Source organism: Tenrec ecaudatus, chromosome 11, assembly GCF_050624435.1.
Source record: "Tenrec ecaudatus isolate mTenEca1 chromosome 11, mTenEca1.hap1, whole genome shotgun sequence".
Lineage (NCBI taxonomy): Eukaryota > Metazoa > Chordata > Mammalia > Afrosoricida > Tenrecidae > Tenrec > Tenrec ecaudatus.
Window position 1 is genome coordinate 124,311,241 of NC_134540.1, and position 21,598 is coordinate 124,332,838.

A 21,598-nucleotide genomic window follows, 5' to 3' on the forward strand; every position below is an offset into this window, starting at 1 on the left:
CTTGCACTATCTAGGTTAACTAGCGGGCTCTTGCACTATGTAGGTTAACTAGCGAGCCCATTGACTATGTAGGTTAACTAGCGGGCACTTGGACGATCTAGGTAAATTAGCGGGCACTTGGACGATCTAGGTTAACTAGCGGGCTCTTGGATGATATAGGTTAACTAGCTGGCACTTGGATTATCTTGGTTACCTAGCGGGCACTTGGACTATGTAAGTTAACTAGCGGACACTTGGACGATCTAGGTTAACTAGCTGGTACTTGGATTATGAAGGTTAAATAGCGGGCCCTTGGATTATGTAGATTAACTTGCAGCACTTGGACTATCTAGGTTACCTAATGGGCACTTTGATTATCTAGGTTACATAGCAGGCACTTGGACTATGTAGGTTAACTAGTGAGCACTTGGACTCTAGGTTATCTAGCGGACACTTGGACTATCTAGGTTACCTAGCGGGCCCTTGGACTATGTAGGTTTCCTAGCGTGCACTTGGACTATCAAGGTTAACGAACGGGCACTTGGACTATGTAGGTAACCTAGAGGGCACTTGGACAGTCTAGGTTACCTAGCGGGCACATGGACTATCTAGGTTAACGAACGGGCAATTGGACAATGTAGGTTACCTAGCGGGCACTTGGACTATGTAGGATCCCTATCGGATATTTGGACTACTTAGGTTACCTAGTGGGCACTTGGACTATCTAGGTTAACTAGCGGACCTTGGACTATGTAGGTTAACTAGCGGGCCTTTGGACTATGTAGGTTAACTAGCGGGCACGTGGACGATCTAGGTTAACTAGAGGGCACTTGGACTATCTAGGTTAACTAGCGTGCACTTGGACTATCTAGGTTAACTGGCGGGCACTTGAATGATCAATGTTAACTAGCGGGCACTTGGACTATCTAGGTTAGCTAATGGGAACATGGACTAAGTACGTCCCCTAGTGGGCACTTGGACTATCTAGCTTAACTAACGAGCACTTGGACTATCTAGGTTACCTAGCAGGCACTTGGATTATGAAGATCCCCTAGGGGGCACTTGGATTATCTAGGTTACCCAGCGGGCACTTGGACTATCTAGGTTAACTAGCGGGCCCTTGGACGATGTAGGTTAACTAGCGGGCCCTTGGACTATATAGGTTAACTAGCGGGCCCTTGGACTATGTAGGTTAACAAGCGTGCACTTGGAAGATCTAGGTAAACTAGTGGGTACTTGGACTATGTAGGTTAACTAGCGGGCCTTTGGAGTATGTAGATTAACTAGCGGCACTTGGACTATCTACGTTAACTAGCGGGCTCTTGGACTATGAAGATTCCCTAGCGTGCACTTGGACTATGTATGTTCCAGAGCGGGCACTTCGACTATGTAGGTTCCCTAGCAGGCACTTGGACTACGTATGTTCCAGAGCGGGCATTAGGACTATCTATGTTCCCTAGCGGGCTTTTGGACTATGTAGGTTAACTAGCGGACACTTGGACGATTTAGGTTAACTATCTGGTATTTGGATTATGTAGGTTAACATTAGGGCCCTTGGACTATGTAGAATAACTAGCAGCACTTGGACTATCTAGGTTACCTAGCGGGCACTTGGACTATGTAGGTTAACTAGCGGGCCCTTGGACTATCTAGGTTACCTAGCGGGCACTTGGATTATATAGGTTACCTAGCGGGCACTTGGACTATGTAGGTTACCTAGTGGGCACTTGGACTATCTAGGTTACCTAACGGGCACTTTGACTATCTAAGTTACATAGCGGGCACTTGGACGATCTAGGTTAACTAGCGGGCACTTGGACGATTTAGGTTAACTAGCGGGCTCTTGGATTATGAAGGTTAACTAGCGGGCCCTTGGACTATGTAGGTTAACAAGCGTGCACTTGGAAGATCTAGGTAAACTAGTGGGTACTTGGACTATGTAGGTTAACTAGCGGGCCTTTGGAGTATGGAGATTAACTAGCGGCACTTGGACTATCTACGTTAACTAGCGGGCCCTTGGACTATGTAGATTCCCTAGCGTGCACTTGGACTATGTATGTTCCAGAGCGGGCACGTCCACTATGTAGGTTCCCTAGCAGGCACTTGGACTACGTAGGTTCCAGAGCGGGCATTTGGACTATGTAGGTTACCTAGTGGGCACTTGGACTATCTAGGTTAACGAATGGGCACTTGGAATATGCAGGTAACCTAACGGGCACTTGGACTGTCTAGGTTACCTAGTGGGCACTTGGACTTCTAGGTTAACGAACGGGCTCTTGGACTATGTAGGTTGCCTAGTGGGCACTTGGACTATCTAGGTTAGGTTACGGGCACTTGGACTATCTAGGTTACCTAGCGGGAACTTGGACAATGTAAGTTACCTAGCGGGCCCTTGGACTATCTATGTGACCTAACGCGCACTTTGACTATCTAGGTTACATAGCGGGCACTTGGACTATGTAGGTTAACTAGCGAGCACTTGGACTCTAGGTTACCTAGCGGGCACTTGGACTATGTAGGTTTCCTAGCAGGCACTTGGACAATCTAGGTTAACGAACGGGCACTTGGACTATGTAGGTAACCTAGCGGGCACTTGGACAGTCTAGGTTACCTAGCGGGCACTTGGACTATCTAGGTTAACGAACGGGCACTTGGACAATGTAGGTTACCTAACGGACACTTGGAGTATGTAGGATCCCTATCGGATATTTGGACTACTTAGGTTACCTAGCGGGCACTTGGACTATCTAGGTTAACTAGTGGGCACTTGGACTATCTAGGTCAACTAGTGGGCCCTTGTACTATGTAGGTTAACTAGCGAGCACTTGTACTATGTATGTTAAATAGCGAGCACTTGAACTATCTAGGTTAACTAGCGGACCTTGGACTATGTAGGTTAACTAGCGGGCCTTGGACTATGTAGGGTAACTAGCGGGCACGTGGATGATCTAGGTTAACTAGAGGGCACTTGGACTATCTAGGTTAACTAGCGTGCACTTGGACTACCTAGGTTAACTAGCGGGCACTTGGATGATCAATGTTAACTAGCGGGCACTTGGACTATCTAGGTTAGCTAACGGGCACATGGACTAAGTAGGTCCCCTAGTGTGCACTTGGACTATCTAGGTAAACTAACGGGCACTTGGACTATCTAGGTTACCCAGCTGGCACTTGGACTATGAAGGTTCCCTAGCGGGCACTTGGATTATCTAGGTTACCCAGCGGGCATTTGGACTATGTAGGTCAACTTGCGGGCCCTTGGACTATCTAGGTTAGCTAACTGGCACGTGGACTATGTAGGTTAACTAGCGGACACTTGCACTATCTAGGTTAACTAGCGGGCTCTTGCACTATGTAGGTTAACTAGCGAGCCCATTGACTATGTAGGTTAACTAGCGGGCACTTGGACGATCTAGGTAAATTAGCGGGCACTTGGACGATCTAGGTTAACTAGCGGGCTCTTGGATGATATAGGTTAACTAGCGAGCACTTGGATTATCTAGGTTACCTAGCGGGCACTTGGACTATGTAAGTTAACTAGCGGACACTTGGACGATCTAGGTTAACTAGCTGGTACTTGGATTATGAAGGTTAAGTAGCGGGCCCTTGGATTATGTAGATTAACTTGCAGCACTTGGACTATCTAGGTTACCTAATGGGCACTTTGATTATCTAGGTTACATAGCAGGCACTTGGACTATGTAGGTTAACTAGTGAGCACTTGGACTCTAGGTTATCTAGCGGACACTTGGACTATCTAGGTTACCTAGCGGGCCCTTGGACTATGTAGGTTTCCTAGCGTGCACTTGGACTATCAAGGTTAACGAACGGGCACTTGGACTATGTAGGTAACCTAGAGGGCACTTGGACAGTCTAGGTTACCTAGCGGGCACATGGACTATCTAGGTTAACGAACGGGCAATTGGACAATGTAGGTTACCTAGCGGGCACTTGGACTATGTAGGATCCCTATCGGATATTTGGACTACTTAGGTTACCTAGTGGGCACTTGGACTATCTAGGTTAACTAGCGGACCTTGGACTATGTAGGTTAACTAGCGGGCCTTTGGACTATGTAGGTTAACTAGCGGGCACGTGGACGATCTAGGTTAACTAGAGGGCACTTGGACTATCTAGGTTAACTAGCGTGCACTTGGACTATCTAGGTTAACTGGCGGGCACTTGAATGATCAATGTTAACTAGCGGGCACTTGGACTATCTAGGTTAGCTAATGGGAACATGGACTAAGTACGTCCCCTAGTGGGCACTTGGACTATCTAGCTTAACTAACGAGCACTTGGTCTATCTAGGTTACCTAGCAGGCACTTGGACTATGAAGATCCCCTAGGGGGCACTTGGATTATCTAGGTTACCCAGCGGGCACTTGGACTATCTAGGTTAACTAGCAGGCCCTTGGACGATGTAAGTTAACTAGCGGACCCTTGGACTATGTAGGTAAACAAGCCTGCACTTGGAAGATCTAGGTAAACTAGCGGGTACTTGGACTATGTAGGTTAACTAGCGGGCCTTTGGACTATGTAGGTTAACTAGCGGGCCCTTGGACTATATAGGTTAGCTAACTGGCACATGGATTATGTAGGTTAAGTAGCGGACAGTTGCATGATCTAGGTTAACTAGCGGGCTCTTGCACTATGTAGGTTAACTAGCGGGCCATTGACTATGTAGGTTAACTAGCAGGCACTTGGAAGATCTAGGTTAACTAGGAGGCACTTGGACGATATAGGTTAACTAGCGGGCACTTGGATTATCTAGGTTAGCCAGCGGGCTCTTGCACTATGTAGGTTAACTATAGGGCCCATTGACTATGTAGGTTAACTAGCGGGCACTTGGACGATCTAGGTTAACTAGCGGGCACTTGGACGATATAGGTTAACTAGCGGGCACTTGGATTATCTAGGTTACCTAGCGGGCACTGGGACTATGTAGGTTCCCTAGCGGGCATGTGGACTATATAGATAACCTAGCGGGCACTTAGACTTTGTAGGTTACCTAGCGGGCACTTGGACTATCTAGGTTACCTAGCAGGCACTTGAACTATCTACGTTGCCTAGCGGGTTCTTGGAGTATGTAGGTTACCTAGCGGGCTGTTGGACAATCTAGGTTACCTAGCAGGCATTGGACTATCCAGGTTAACTAACGGGCACTTGGACTAGGTATGTTCCCTAGCGGACACTTGGTCTATTTAGGTTAACTAGCGGGCACTTGGACTATCTAGGTTAACTAGCGAGCACTTGGACTATCTAGGATAACTAGCGGCCACTTGGACTATTAGGGTGCCTAGCGGGCCTTTGGACTATATAGGTTACCTAGCGGGCACTTGGACTATGTAGGTTAACGAACGGGAACTTGGACTATGTATGTAACCTAGTGGTCACTTGAACTGTCTAGGTTACCTAGCGGGCACTTGGACTATGTAGGTTAACTACCGGGCACTTGGAGTATCTAGGTTAACTGGCAGGCCCTTGGACGATGTAGGTTAACTAGCGGGCCCTTGGACTATGTAGGTTAACAAGCGTGCACTTGGAAGATCTAGGTAAACTAGCGGGTACTTGGACTATGTAGGTTAACTAGCGGGCCTTTGGACTATGTAGGTTAACTAGCGGGCACTTGGACTACCTAGGTTAACTAGCGGGCCCTTGGACGATGTAGGTTAACTAGCGGGCTCTTGGACTATATATGTTAACTAGCGGGCCCTTGGACTATGTAGGTTAACAAGCGTGCACTTGGAAGATCTAGGTAAACTAGTGGGTACTTAGACTATGTAGGTTAACTAGTGGGCCTTTGGAGTATGTAGATTAACTAGCGGCACTTGGACTATCTACGTTAACTAGCGGGCCCTTGGTCTATGTAGATTCCCTATCGTGCACTTGGACTATGTATGTTCCAGAGCGGGCACGTCGACTATGTAGGTTCCCTAGCAGGCACTTGGACTACGTAGGTTTCAGAGCGGACAATTGGACTATCTATGTTCCCTAGCTGGCATTTGGACTATGTAGGTTAACTAGCGGACACTTGGATGATCTAGGTTAACTAGCAGGTACTTGGACTATCTAGGTTACCTAGCGGGCACTTGGACTATGTAGGCTAACTCGGGGCCCTTGGACGATCTAGGTTACCTAGCGGGTACTTGAACTATCTAGGTTAACTAGCGGGCACTTGCACTATCTAGGTTACCTAGCGGGCACTTGGACTATGTACGTTCCCTAGCGGGCTCTTGGACTATCTATGTTAACTAGCGGGCACTTGGAATATGTAGGTTAACTAGCGGACACTTGCACTATGTAGGTTACCTAGCAGGCACTGGGACTATCTAGGTTAACTAGCGGGCACTTGGACTATCTAGGATAACTAGCGTGCACTTGGACTATGTAGGTTCCTTAGGGGGCACGTGGATTATCTAGGTTGCCTAGCGGGCACTTGGACGATATAGGTTAACTAGCGTGCCCTTGGAATATCTAGGTTACGTAGCGGGCACTTGGTATATAGGTTAACTAGCGGGCACTTGGACTATGTAGGTTAACTAGAGGACACTTGGACTATATAGGTTAACTAGTGGGCCCTTGGACTATGTAGGTTAACTAGCGGGCCCTTGGTCTATCTAGGTTACCTAGCGGGCACTTGGACTATGTAGGTTACCTAGTGGGCACTTGGATTATCTAGGTTAACGAATGGGCACTTGGAATATGCAGATAACCTAGCGGGCACTTGGACTGTCCAAGTTACCTAGCGGGCACTGGGACTTCTAGGTTAACGAACGGGCTCTTGGACTATGTAGGTTGCCAATCGGGCACTTGGACTATCTAGGTTAGGTAACGGGCACTTGGACTATCTAGGTTACCTAGCGGGAACTTGGACAATGTAAGTTACCTAGCGGGCACTTGGACTATATAGGTTAACTAGCGGGCAATTGGATTATCTAGGTTAACTAGCGGGCTCTTGCACTATGTAGGTTAACTAGCAGCCCATTGACTATGTAGGTTAACTACTGGGCACTTGGACGATCTAGGTTAACTAGCGGGCACTTGGATTATCTAGGTTACCTAGCTGGCACTTGGACTATGAAGGTTCCCTAGCGGGCACTTGGATTATCTAGGTTAACCAGCGGGCACTTGGACTATGTAGGTCAACTAGCGGGCCCTTGGACTATGTAGGTTAACTAGCGTGCACTTGGAAGATCTAGGTAAACTAGCGGGTACTTGGACTATGTAGGTTAACTAGCGGGCCCTGGACTATGTAGATTAACAAGCGGCTCTTGCACTATCTACGTTAACTAGCGGGACCTTGGACTATGTAGATTCCCTAGCGGGCACTTGGACTATGTATGTTCCAGAGCGGGCACTTCGACTATGTAGGTTCCCTAGCAGGCACTTGGACTATGTAGGTTACCTAACGGGCACGTGGACTATATAGATTCCCTAGCAGGACCTTGGACTATGTAAGTTCCCTATCGGGCACTTGGACTAGGTAGGTTCCCTGGCGGGCACTTGGTCTATCTAGGTAAACTAGCGGGCACTTGGACTATCTAGGTTAACTAGCGAGCACTTGGACTATCTAGGTTAACTAGTGGGCCCTTGGACAATCTAGGTTAACTAGCGGGTACTTGGACTATCAAAGTGAACTAGTGAACCTATGGAATATCAAAGTGAACAAGTGAGCCCTTGGACTATGTAGGTTAACTAGCGGGCCCTTGGACTAACTAGGTTACCTAGCGGGCACTTTGACTATATAGGTTACCTAGCGGGCACTTGGACTATGTAGGGTACCTAGTGGGCACTTGGACTATCTTGCTTAACGAATGGGCACTTGGAATATGCAGGTAACCTAGCGGAGACTTGGACTGTCTAGGCTACCTAGTGGGCACTTGGACTATCTAGGTTACGTAGCGGGCACTTGGACTATGTACGTTCCCTAGCGGGCACTTGGATTATCTATGTTAACTAGCGGGCACTTGGAATATGTAGGTTAACTAGCGGACACTTGCACTATGTAGGTTACCTAGCAGGCACTTGGACTATCTAGGTTAACTAGCAGGCACATGGACTATCTAGGATAACTAGCGTGCACTTGTACTATGTAGGTTCCTTAGCGGGCACTTGGACTATCTAGGTTGCCTTGCGGGCACTTTGACGATATAGGTTAACTAGCATGCCCTTGGAATATCTAGGTTACGTAGCGGGCACTTGGTATATAGGTTAACTAGCGGGCACTTGGACTATGTAGGTTAACTAGAGGACACTTGAACTATCTAGGTTAACTAGTGGGCCCTTGGACTATGTAGGTTAACTAGCGGGCACTTGGACAATCTAGGTTAACTAGCGGGCATTTGGACTATCAAAGTGAACAAGTGAGCCATTGGACTATCAAAGTGAACAAGTGAGCCCTTGGACTATATAGGTTAACTAGCGGACCCTTGGACTAACTAGGTTACCTAGCGTGAACTTGGACTATATAGGTTACCTAGCGGGTAATTGGACTATGTAGGGTACCTAGTGGGCACTTGGACTATCTAGGTTAACGAATGGGCACTTGGAATATGCAGCTAACCTAGCGGACACTTGGCCTGTCTAGGTTACCTAGCGGGCACTTCGACAATCTAGGTTACCCAGCGGGCACTTGGACTATCTAGGTTACCTAACGGGCACTTTGACTATCTAGGTTACATAGTGGGCACTTGGACTATGTAGTTTAACTAGCAAGCAATTGGACTCTAGGTTATCTAGCGGACACTTGGACTATCTAGGTTACCTAGCGGGCCCTTGGACTATGTAGTTTTCCTAGCAGGCACTTGGACTATCTAGGTTAAGGAACGGGCACTTGGACTATGTAGGTAACCTAGCGGGCACTTGGACAGTCTAGGTTACCTAGCGGGCCCTTGGACTATCTAGGTTAACGAACGGGCACTTGGACAATGTAGGTTACCTAGCGGGCACTTGGACTATGTAGGATCCCTATCAAATATTTGGACTACTTAGGTTACCTAGCAGGCACTTGGAATATATAGGTTAACTAGAGGGCCCTTGTACTATGTAGGTTAACTAACGAGCACTTGGACTATCTAGGTTAACTAGCAGACCTTGAACTATGTAGGTTAACTAGCGGGTCTTTGGACTATGTAGGTTAACTAGCGGGCACGTGGACGATCTAGGTTAACTAGAGGGCACTTGGACTATCTAGGTTAACTAGCGGGCACTTGGATGATCAATGTTAACTAGCGGGCAATTGGACTATCTAGGTTAGCTAATGGGCACATGGACTAAGTACGTCGCCTAGTGGGCACTTGGACAATCTAGCTTAACTAACGGGCACTTGGACTATCTAGGTTACCTAGCAGGCACTTGGACTATGAAGGTTCCCTAGCGGGCTCTTGGATTATCTAGGTTACCCAGAGGGCATTTGGACTATGTAGGTTAACTAGCGGACACTTGCATGATCTAGGTTAACTAGCAGGCTCTTGCACTATGTAGGTTAACTAGCGGGCACTTGGACGATCTAGATTAACTAGCGGGCACTTGGACGATATAGGTTAACTTGTGGGCACTTGGATTATCTAGGCTAGCTAGCGGGCTCTTGCACTATGTAGGTTAACTAGCGGGCCCATTGACTATGTAGGTTAACTAGCGGGCACTTGGACGATCTAGGTTAACTAGCAGGCACTTGGACGATTTAGGTTAACTAGCGGGCACTTGGATTATCTAGGTTACCTAGCGGGCACTTGGACTATGTAGGTTCCCAGCAGACATTTGGACTATATAGATAACCTAGCGGGCACTTAGACTTTGTAGGTTACCTAGCGGGCACTTGGACTATGTACCTTCCTTAGCGGGCACTTGGACTATCTATGTTAACTAGCGGGCACTTGGAGTATGTAGTTTACCTAGCAGACACTTGCACTATGTAGGTTACCTAGCGGGCTCTGGACTATGTAGGCTAACTAGAGGACACTTGGACGATCTAGGTTAACTAGTGGGCCCTTGGACTATGTAGGTTAACTAGCCAGTACTTGGACGATCTAGGTTAACTAGCGGGCACTTGGATGATCTAGGTTAACTAAGGGGCACTTGGACTATCAAAGTTAACAAGCGAGCCCTTGGACTATGTAGGTTAACTAGCGGGCCCTTGGACTATCTAGTTTACCTAGATAGCACTTGGACTATATAGGTTCCCTAGCGGGCACTTGGACTATATATGTTAACGAACGGGCACTTGGACTATGCAGGTAACCTAGCGGGCACTTGGACTGTCTAGGTTACATAGCGGGCACTTGGACTGTCTAGGTTACATAGCGGGCACTTTGACTTCTAGGTTAACGAACGGGCACTTGGACTAGGTAGGTTCCCTAGCGGGCACTGGGTCTATCTAGGTTAACTAGCGAGCACTTGGACTATCTAGGATAACTAGCGGGCACTTGGACTATTAGGGTCCCTAGCGGGCATTTGGACTATATAGGTTACCTAGCGGGCACTTGGACTATGTAGGTTAACGAACAGGCACTTGGACTATGTAGGTAACCTAGTGGTCACTTGAACTGTCCAGGTTACCTAGCGGGCACTTGGACTATGTAGGTTAACTAGCGGGCACTTGGACTATCTAGGTTAACTAGCGGGCCCTTGGACGATGTAGGTTAACTAGCGGGCCCTTGGACTAACTAGGTTACCTAGCGGGCATTTGGACTATATAGGTTACCTAGCGGGCACTTGGACTATGTAGGGTACCTAGTGGGCACTTGGACTATCTAGCTTAACGAATGGGCACTTGGAATATGCAGGTAACCTAGCGGAGACTTGGACTGTCTAGGTTACCTAGTGGGCACTTGGACTATCTAGGTTACGTAGCGGGCACTTGGACTACGTACGTTCCCTAGCGGGCACTTGGATTATCTATGTTAACTAGCGGGCACTTGGAATATGTAGGTTAACTAGCGGACACTTGCACTATGTAGGTTACCTAGCAGGCACTTGGACTATCTAGGTTAACTAGCAGGCACTTGGACTATCTAGGTTAACTAGTGTGCACTTGGACTATGTAGGTTCCTTAGCGGGCACTTTGACGATATAGGTTGCCTAGCGTGCCCTTGGAATATCTAGGTTACGTAGCGGGCACTTGGTATATAGGTTAACTAGCGGGCACTTGGACTATGTAGGTTAACTAGAGGACACTTGAACTATCTAGGTTAACTTGTGGGCCCTTGGACTATGTAGGTTAACTAGCGGGCACTTGGACAATCTAGGTAACTAGCGGGCACTTGGACTATCAAAGTGAACAAGTGAGCCCTTGGACTATCAAAGCGAACAAGTGAGCCCTTGGACTATTTAGGTTAACTAGCGGGCCATTGGACTAACTAGGTTACCTAGCGTGAACTTGGACTATATAGGTTACCTAGCGTGCAATTGCACTATGTAGGGTACCTAGTGGGCACTTGGACTATCTAGGTTAACGAATGGGCACTTGGAATATGCAGGTAACCTAGCGGACACTTGGCCTGTCTAGGTTACCTAGCGGGCACTTCGACAATCTAGGTTACCTAGCGGGAACTTGGACAATGTAAGTTACCTAGCGGGCACTTGGACTATCTAGGTTACCTAACGGGCACTTTGACTATCTAGGTTACATAGTGGGCACTTGGACTATGTAGGTTAACTAGCGAGCACTTGGACTCTAGGTTATCTAGCGGACACTTGGACTATCTAGGTTACCTAGCGGGCCCTTGGACTATGTAGGTTTCCTAGCGGGCACTTGGACTATCTAGGTTAAGGAACGGGCACTTGGACTATGTAGGTAACCTAGCGGGCACTTGGACAGTCTAGGTTACCTAGCGGGCACTTGGACTATCTAGGTAAACGAACGGGCACTTGGACAATGTAGGTTACCTAGCGGGCACTTGGACTATGTAGGATCCCTATCGAATATTTGGACTACTTAGGTTACCTAGCAGGCACTTGGAATATATAGGTTAACTAGTGGGCCCTTGTACTATGTAGGTTAACTACCGAGCACTTGGACTATCTAGGTTAACTAGCAGACCTTGAACTATGTAGGTTAACTAGCGGGTCTTTGGACTATGTAGTTTAACTAGCGGGCACGTGGACGATCTAGGTTAACTAGAGGGCACTTGGACTATCTAGGTTAACTAGCATGCACTTGGACTATCTAGGTTAACTAGCGGGCACTTGGATGATCAATGTTAACTAGCGGGCAATTGGACTATCTAGGTTAGCTAATGGGCACATGGACTAAGTACGTCCCCTAGTGGGCACTTGGACAATCTAGCTTAACTAACGGGCACATGGACTATCTAGGTTACCTAGCAGGCACTTGGACTATGAAGGTTCCCTAGCGGGCACTTGGATTATCTAGGTTACCCAGAGGGCACTTGGACTATGTAGGTTAACTAGCGGACACTTGCATGATCTAGGTTAACTAGCGGGCTCTTGCACTATGTAGGTTACCTAGCAGGCACTTGGACTATCTAGGTTAACTAGCAGGCACATGGACTATCTAGGATAACTAGCGTGCACTTGGACTATGTAGGTTCCTTAGCGGGCACTTGGACTATCTAGGTTGCCTTGCGGGCACTTTGACGATATAGGTTAACTAGCATGCCCTTGGAATATCTAGGTTACGTAGCGGGCACTTGGACTATATAGGTTAACTAGCGGGCAATTGGATTATCTAGGTTAGCTAGCGGGCTCTTGCACTATGTAGGTTAACTAGCAGCCCATTGACTATGTAGGTTAACTAGTGGGCACTTGGACGATCTAGGTTAACTAGCGGGCACTTGGATTATCTAGGTTACCTAGCTGGCAATTGGACTATGAAGGTTCCCTAGCGGGCACTTGGGTTATCTAGGTTAACCAGCGGGCACTTGGACTATGTAGGTCAACTAGCGGGCCCTTGGACTATGTAGGTTAACTAGCGTGCACTTGGAAGATCTAGGTAAACTAGCGGGTACTTGGACTATGTAGGTTAACTAGCGGGCCCTGGACTATGTAGATTAACAAGCGGCACTTGCACTATCTACGTTAACTAGCGGGACCTTGGACTATGTAAATTCCCTAGCGGGCACTTGGACTATGTATGTTCCAGAGCGGGCACTTCGACTATGTAGGTTCCCTAGCAGGCACTTGGACTATGTAGGTTACCTAACGGGCACGTGGACTATGTAGTTTCCCTAGCAGGACCTTGGACTATGTAAGTTCCCTATCGGGCACTTGGACTAGGTAGGTTCCCTTGCGGGCACTTGGTCTATCTAGGTAAACTAGCGGGCACTTGGACTATCTAGGTTAACTAGCGAGCACTTGGACTATCTAGGTTAACTAGTGGGCCCTTGGACAATCTAGGTTAACTAGCGGGTACTTGGACAATCAAAGTGAACAAGTGAACCTATGGAATATCAAAGTGAACAAGTGAGCCCTTGGACTATGTAGGTTAACTAGCGGGCCCTTGGACTAACTAGGTTACCTAGCGGGCACTTTGACTATATAGGTTACCTAGCGGGCACTTGGACTATGTAGGGTACCTAGTGGGCACTTGGACTATCTTGCTTAACGAATGGGCACTTGGAATATGCAGGTAAACTTGCGGAGACTTGGACTGTCTAGGTTACCTAGTGGGCACTTGGACTATCTAGGTTACGTAGCGGGCACTTGGACTATGTATGTTCCCTAGCGGGCACTTGGATTATCTATGTTAACTAGCGGGCACTTGGACTATGTAGGTTAACTAGCGGACACTTGCATGATCTAGGTTAACTAGCAGGCTCTTGCACTATGTAGGTTAACTAGCGGGCACTTGGACGATCTAGATTAACTAGCGGGCACTTGGACGATATAGGTTAAATAGTGGGCACTTGCATTATCTAGGTTAGCTAGCGGGCTCTTGCACTATGTAGGTTAACTAGCGGGCCCATTGACTATGTAGGTTAACTAGCGGGCACTTGGACGATCTAGGTTAACTAGCAGGCACTTGGACGATTTAGGTTAACTAGCGGACACTTGGATTATCTAGGTTACCTAGAGGGCCCTTGGACTATGTAGTTTTCCTAGCGGGCACTTGGACTATCTAGGTTAAGGAACGGGCACTTGGACTATGTAGGTAACCTAGCGGGCACTTGGACACTCTAGGTTACCTAGCGGGCACTTGGACTATCTAGGTAAACGAACGGGCACTTGGACAATGTAGGTTACCTAGCGGGCACTTGGACTATGTAGGATCCCTATCGAATATTTGGACTACTTAGGTTACCTAGCAGGCACTTGGAATATATAGGTTAACTAGTGGGCCCTTGTACTATGTAGGTTAACTACAGAGCACTTGGACTATCTAGGTTAACTAGCAGACCTTGAACTATGTAGGTTAACTTACGGGTCTTTGGACTATGTAGGTTAACTAGCGGGCACGTGGACGATCTAGGTTAACTAGAGGGCACTTGGACTATCTAGGTTAACTAGCGGGCACTTGGATGATCAATGTTAACTAGCGGGCAATTGGACTATCTAGGTTAGCTAATGGGCACATGGACTAAGTACGTCCCCTAGTGGGCACTTGGACAATCTAGCTTAACTAACGGGCACTTGGACTATCTAGGTTACCTAGCAGGCACTTGGACTATGAAGGTTCCCTAGCGGGCTCTTGGATTATCTAGGTTACCCAGAGGGCATTTGGACTATGTAGGTTAACTAGCGGACACTTGCATGATCTAGGTTAACTAGCAGGCTCTTGCACTATGTAGGTTAACTAGCGGGCACTTGGACGATCTAGATTAACTAGCGGGCACTTGGACGATATAGGTTAACTTGTGGGCACTTGGATTATCTAGGTTAGCTAGCGGGCTCTTGCACTATGTAGGGTAACTAGCGGGCCCATTGACTATGTAGGTTAACTAGCGGGCACTTGGACGATCTAGGTTAACTAGCAGGCACTTGGACGATTTAGGTTAACTAGCGGGCACTTGGATTATCTAGGTTACCTAGCGGGCACTTGGACTATGTAGGTTCCCAGCAGACATTTGGACTATATAGATAACCTAGCGGGCACTTAGACTTTGTAGGTTACCTAGCGGGCACTTGGACTATGTACCTTCCTTAGCGGGCACTTGGACTATCTATGTTAACTAGCGGGCACTTGGAGTATGTAGTTTACCTAGCAGACACTTGCACTATGTAGGTTACCTAGCGGGCTCTGGACTATGTAGGCTAACTAGAGGACACTTGGACGATCTAGGTTAACTAGTGGGCCCTTGGACTATGTAGGTTAACTAGCCAGTACTTGGACGATCTAGGTTAACTAGCGGGCACTTGGATGATCTAGGTTAACTAAGGGGCACTTGGACTATCAAAGGTAACAAGCGAGCCCTTGGACTATGTAGGTTAACTAGCGGGCCCTTGGACTATCTAGTTTACCTAGATAGCACTTGGACTATATAGGTTCCCTAGCGGGCACTTGGACTATATATGTTAACGAACGGGCACTTGGACTATGCAGGTAACCTAGCGGGCACTTGGACTGTCTAGGTTACATAGCGGGCACTTGGACTGTCTAGTTTACATAGCGGGCACTTTGACTTCTAGGTTAACGAACGGGCACTTGGACTAGGTAGGTTCCCTAGCGGGCACTTGGTCTATCTAGGTTAACTAGCGAGCACTTGGACTATCTAGGATAACTAGCGGGCACTTGGACTATTAGGGTCCCTAGCGGGCATTTGGACTATATAGGTTACCTAGCGGGCACTTGGACTATGTAGGTTAACGAACAGGCACTTGGACTATGTAGGTAACCTAGTGGTCACTTGAACTGTCCAGGTTACCTAGCGGGCACTTGGACTATGTAGGTTAACTAGCGGGCACTTGGACTATCTAGGTTAACTAGCGGGCCCTTGGACGATGTAGGTTAACTAGCGGGCCCTTGGACTAACTAGGTTACCTAGCGGGCATTTGGACTATATAGGTTACCTAGCGGGCACTTGGACTATGTAGGGTACCTAGTGGGCACTTGGACTATCTAGCTTAACGAATGGGCACTTGGAATATGCAGGTAACCTAGCGGAGACTTGGACTGTCTAGGTTACCTAGTGGGAACTTGGACTATCTAGGTTACGTAGCGGGCACTTGGACTACGTACGTTCCCTAGCGGGCACTTGGATTATCTATGTTAACTAGCGGGCACTTGGAATATGTAGGTTAACTAGCGGACACTTGCACTATGTAGGTTACCTAGCAGGCACTTGGACTATCTAGGTTAACTAGCAGGCACTTGGACTATCTAGGATAACTAGTGTGCACTTGGACTATGTAGGTTCCTTAGCGGGCACTTTGACGATATAGGTTGCCTAGCGTGCCCTTGGAATATCTAGGTTACGTAGCGGGCACTTGGTATATAGGTTAACTAGCGGGCACTTGGACTATGTAGGTTAACTAGAGGACACTTGAACTATCTAGGTTAACTTGTGGGCCCTTGGACTATGTAGGTTAACTAGCGGGCACTTGGACAATCTAGGTAACTAGCGGGCACTTGGACTATCAAAGTGAACAAGTGAGCCCTTGGACTATCAAAGCGAACAAGTGAGCCCTTGGACTATGTAGGTTAACTAGCGGGCCATTGGACTAACTAGGTTACCTAGCGTGAACTTGGACTATATAGGTTACCTAGCGTGCAATTGCACTATGTAGGGTACCTAGTGGGCACTTGGACTATCTAGGTTAACGAATGGGCACTTGGAATATGCAGGTAACCTAGCGGACACTTGGCCTGTCTAGGTTACCTAGCGGGCACTTCGACAATCTAGGTTACCTAGCGGGAACTTGGACAATGTAAGTTACCTAGCGGGCACTTGGATTATCTAGGTTACCTAACGGGCACTTTGACTATCTAGGTTACATAGTGGGCACTTGGACTATGTAGGTTAACTAGCGAGCACTTGGACTCTAGGTTATCTAGCGGACACTTGGACTATCTAGGTTACCTAGCGGGCCCTTGGACTATGTAGGTTTCCTAGCGGGCACTTGGACTATCTAGGTTAAGGAACGGGCACTTGGACTATGTAGGTAACCTAGCGGGCACTTGGACACTCTAGGTTACATAGCGGGCACTTGGACTATCTAGGTAAACGAACGGGCACTTGGACAATGTAGGTTACCTAGCGGGCACTTGGACTATGTAGGATCCCTATCGAATATTTGGACTACTTAGGTTACCTAGCAGGCACTTGGAATATATAGGTTAACTAGTGGGCCCTTGTACTATGTAGGTTAACCACCGAGCACTTGGACTATCTAGGTTAACTAGCAGACCTTGAACTATGTAGGTTAACTAGCGGGTCTTTGGACTATGTAGTTTAACTAGCGGGCACGTGGACGATCTAGGTTAACTAGAGGGCACTTGGACTATCTAGGTTAACTAGCATGCACTTGGACTATCTAGGTTAACTAGCGGGCACTTGGATGATCAATGTTAACTAGCGGGCAATTGGACTATCTAGGTTAGCTAATGGGCACATGGACTAAGTACGTCCCCTAGCGGGCACTTGGACAATCTAGCTTAACTAACGGGCACTTGGACTATCTAGGTTACCTAGCAGGCACTTGGACTATGAAGGTTCCCTAGCGGGCACTTGGATTATCTAGGTTACCCAGAGGGCACTTGGACTATGTAGGTTAACTAGCGGACACTTGCATGATCTAGGTTAACTAGCGGGCTCTTGCACTATGTAGGTTACCTAGCAGGCACTTGGACTATCTAGGTTAACTAGCAGGCACATGGACTATCTACGATAACTAGCGTGCACTTGGACTATGTAGGTTCCTTAGCGGGCACTTGGACTATCTAGGTTGCCTTGCGGGCACTTTGACGATATAGGTTAACTAGCATGCCCTTGGAATATCTAGGTTACGTAGCGGGCACTTGGACTATATAGGTTAACTAGCGGGCAATTGGATTATCTAGGTTAGCTAGCGGGCTCTTGCACTATGTAGGTTAACTAGCAGCCCATTGACTATGTAGGTTAACTAGTGGGCACTTGGACGATCTAGGTTAACTAGCGGGGACTTGGATTATCTAGGTTACCTAGCTGGCACTTGGACTATGAAGGTTCCCTAGCGGGCACTTGGGTTATCTAGGTTAACCAGCGGGCACTTGGACTATGTAGGTCAACTAGCGGGCCCTTGGACTATGTAGGTTAACTAGCGTGCACTTGGAAGATCTAGGTAAACTAGCGGGTACTTGGACTATGTAGGTTAACTAGCGGGCCCTGGACTATGTAGATTAACAAGCGGCACTTGCACTATCTACGTTAACTAGCGGGACCTTGGACTATGTAGATTCCCTAGCGGGCACTTGGACTATGTATGTTCCAGAGCGGGCACTTCGACTATGTAGGTTCCCTAGCAGGCACTTGGACTATGTAGGTTACCTAACGGGCACGTGGACTATGTAGTTTCCCTAGCAGGACCTTGGACTATGTAAGTTCCCTATCGGGCACTTGGACTAGGTAGGTTCCCTTGCGGGCACTTGGTCTATCTAGGTAAACTAGCGGGCACTTGGACTATCTAGGTTAACTAGCGAGCACTTGGACTATCTAGGTTAACTAGTGGGCCCTTGGACAATCTAGGTTAACTAGCGGGTACTTGGACAATCAAAGTGAACAAGTGAACCTATGGAATATCAAAGTGAACAAGTGAGCCCTTGGACTATGTAGGTTAACTAGCGGGCCCTTGGACTAACTAGGTTACCTAGCGGGCACTTTGACTATATAGGTTACCTAGCGGGCACTTGGACTATGTAGGGTACCTAGTGGGCACTTGGACTATCTTGCTTAACGAATGGGCACTTGGAATATGCAGGTAACCTAGCGGAGACTTGGACTGTCTAGGTTACCTAGTGGGCACTTGGACTATCTAGGTTACGTAGCGGGCACTTGGACTATGTATGTTCCCTAGCGGGCACTTGGATTATCTATGTTAACTAGCGGGCACTTGGAATATGTAGGTTAACTAGCGGACACTTGCACTATGTAGGTTACCTAGCAGGCACTTGGACTATCTAGGTTAACTAGCAGGCACATGGACTATCTAGGATAACTAGCGTGCACTTGGACTATGTAGGTTCCTTAGCGGGCACTTGGACTATCTAGGTTGCCTTGCGGGCACGTTGACGATATAGGTTAACTAGCATGCCCTTGGAATATCTAGGTTACGTAGCGGGCACTTGGTATATAGGTTAACTAGCGGGCACTTGGGCTATGTAGGTTAACTAGAGGACACTTGAACTATCTAGGTTAACTAGTGGGCCCTTGGACTATGTAGGTTAACTAGCGGGCACTTGGACAATCTAGGTTAACTAGCGGGCATTTGGACTATCAAAGTGAACAAGTGAGCCATTGGACTATCAAAGTGAACAAGTGAGCCCTTGGACTATGTAGGTTAACTAGCGGACCCTTGGACTAACTAGGTTACCTAGCGTGAACTTGGACTATATAGGTTACCTAGCGGGCAATTGGACTATGTAGGGTACCTAGTGGGCACTTGGACTATCTAGGTTAACGAATGGGCACTTGGAATATGCAGGTAACCTAGCGGACACTTGGCCTGTCTAGGTTACCTAGCGGGCACTTCGACAATCTAGGTTACCTAGCGGGAACTTGGACAATGTAAGTTACCTAGCGGGCACTTGGACTATCTAGGTTACCTAACGGGCACTTTGACTATCTAGGTTACATAGTGGGCACTTGGACTATGTAGTTTAACTAGCGAGCACTTGGACTCTAGGTTATCTAGCGGACACTTGGACTATCTAGGTTACCTAGCGGGCCCTTGGACTATGTAGTTTTCCTAGCGGGCACTTGGACTATCTAGGTTAAGGAACGGGCACTTGGACTATGTAGGTAACCTAGCGGGCACTTGGAAAGTCTAGGTTACCTAGCGGGTACTTGGACTATCTAGTTTAACGAACGGGCACTTGGACAATGTAGGTTACCTAGCGGGCACTTGGACTATGTAGGATCCCTATCGAATATTTGGACTACTTAGGTTACCTAGCAGGCACTTGGAATATATAGGTTAACTAGAGGGCCCTTGTACTATGTAGGTTAACTACCGAGCACTTGGACTATCTAGGTTAACTAGCAGACCTTGAACTATGTAGGTTAACTAGCGGGTCTTTGGACTATGTAGGTTAACTAGCGGGCACGTGGACGATCTAGGTTAACTAGCGGGCACTTGGATGATCAATGTTAACTAGCGGGCAATTGGACTATCTAGGTTAGCTAATGGGCACATGGACTAAGTACGTCGCCTAGTGGGCACTTGGACAATCTAGCTTAACTAACGGGCACTTGGACTATCTAGGTTACCTAGCAGGCACTTGGACTATGAAGGTTCCCTAGCGGGCACTTGGATTATCTAGGTTACCCAGAGGGCACTTGGACTATGTAGGTTAACTAGCGGACACTTGCATGATCTAGGTTAACTAGCAGGCTCTTGCACTATGTAGGTTAACTAGCGGGCACTTGGACGATCTAGATTAACTAGCGGGCACTTGGACGATATAGGTTAACTAGTGGGCACTTGGATTATCTAGGTTAGCTAGCGGGCTCTTGCACTATGTAGGTTAACTAGCGGGCCCATTGACTATGTAGGTTAACTAGCGGGCACTTGGACCATCTAGGTTAACTAGCAGGCACTTGGACGATTTAGGTTAACTAGCGGGCACTTGGATTATCTAGGTTACCTAGCGGGCACTTGGACTATGTAGGTTCCCAGCAGACATTTGGACTATATAGATAACCTAGCGGGCACTTAGACTTTGTAGGTTACCTAGCGGGCACTTGGACTATGTACCTTCCTTAGCGGGCACTTGGACTATCTATGTTAACTAGCGGGCACTTGGAGTATGTAGTTTACCTAGCAGACACTTGCACTATGTAGGTTACCTAGCGGGCTCTGGACTATGTAGGCTAACTAGAGGACACTTGGACGATCTAGGTTAACTAGTGGGCCCTTGGACTATGTAGGTTAACTAGCCAGTACTTGGACGATCTAGGTTAACTAGCGGGCACTTGGATGATCTAGTTTAACTAAGGGGCACTTGGACTATCAAAGTTAACAAGCGAGCCCTTGGACTATGTAGGTTAACTAGCGGGCCCTTGGACTATCTAGTTTACCTAGATAGCACTTGGACTATATAGGTTCCCTAGCGGGCACTTGGACTATATATGTTAACGAACGGGCACTTGGACTATGCAGGTAACCTAGCGGGCACTTGGACTGTCTAGTTTACATAGCGGGCACTTTGACTTCTAGGTTAACGAACGGGCACTTGGACTAGGTAGGTTCCCTAGCGGGCACTTGGTCTATCTAGGTTAACTAGCGAGCACTTGGACTATCTAGGATAACTAGCGGGCACTTGGACTATTAGGGTCCCTAGCGGGCATTTGGACTATATAGGTTACCTAGCGGGCACTTGGACTATGTAGGTTAACGAACAGGCACTTGGACTATGTAGGTAACCTAGTGGTCACTTGAACTGTCCAGGTTACCTAGCGGGCACTTGGACTATGTAGGTTAACTAGCGGGCACTTGGACTATCTAGGTTAACTAGCGGGCCCTT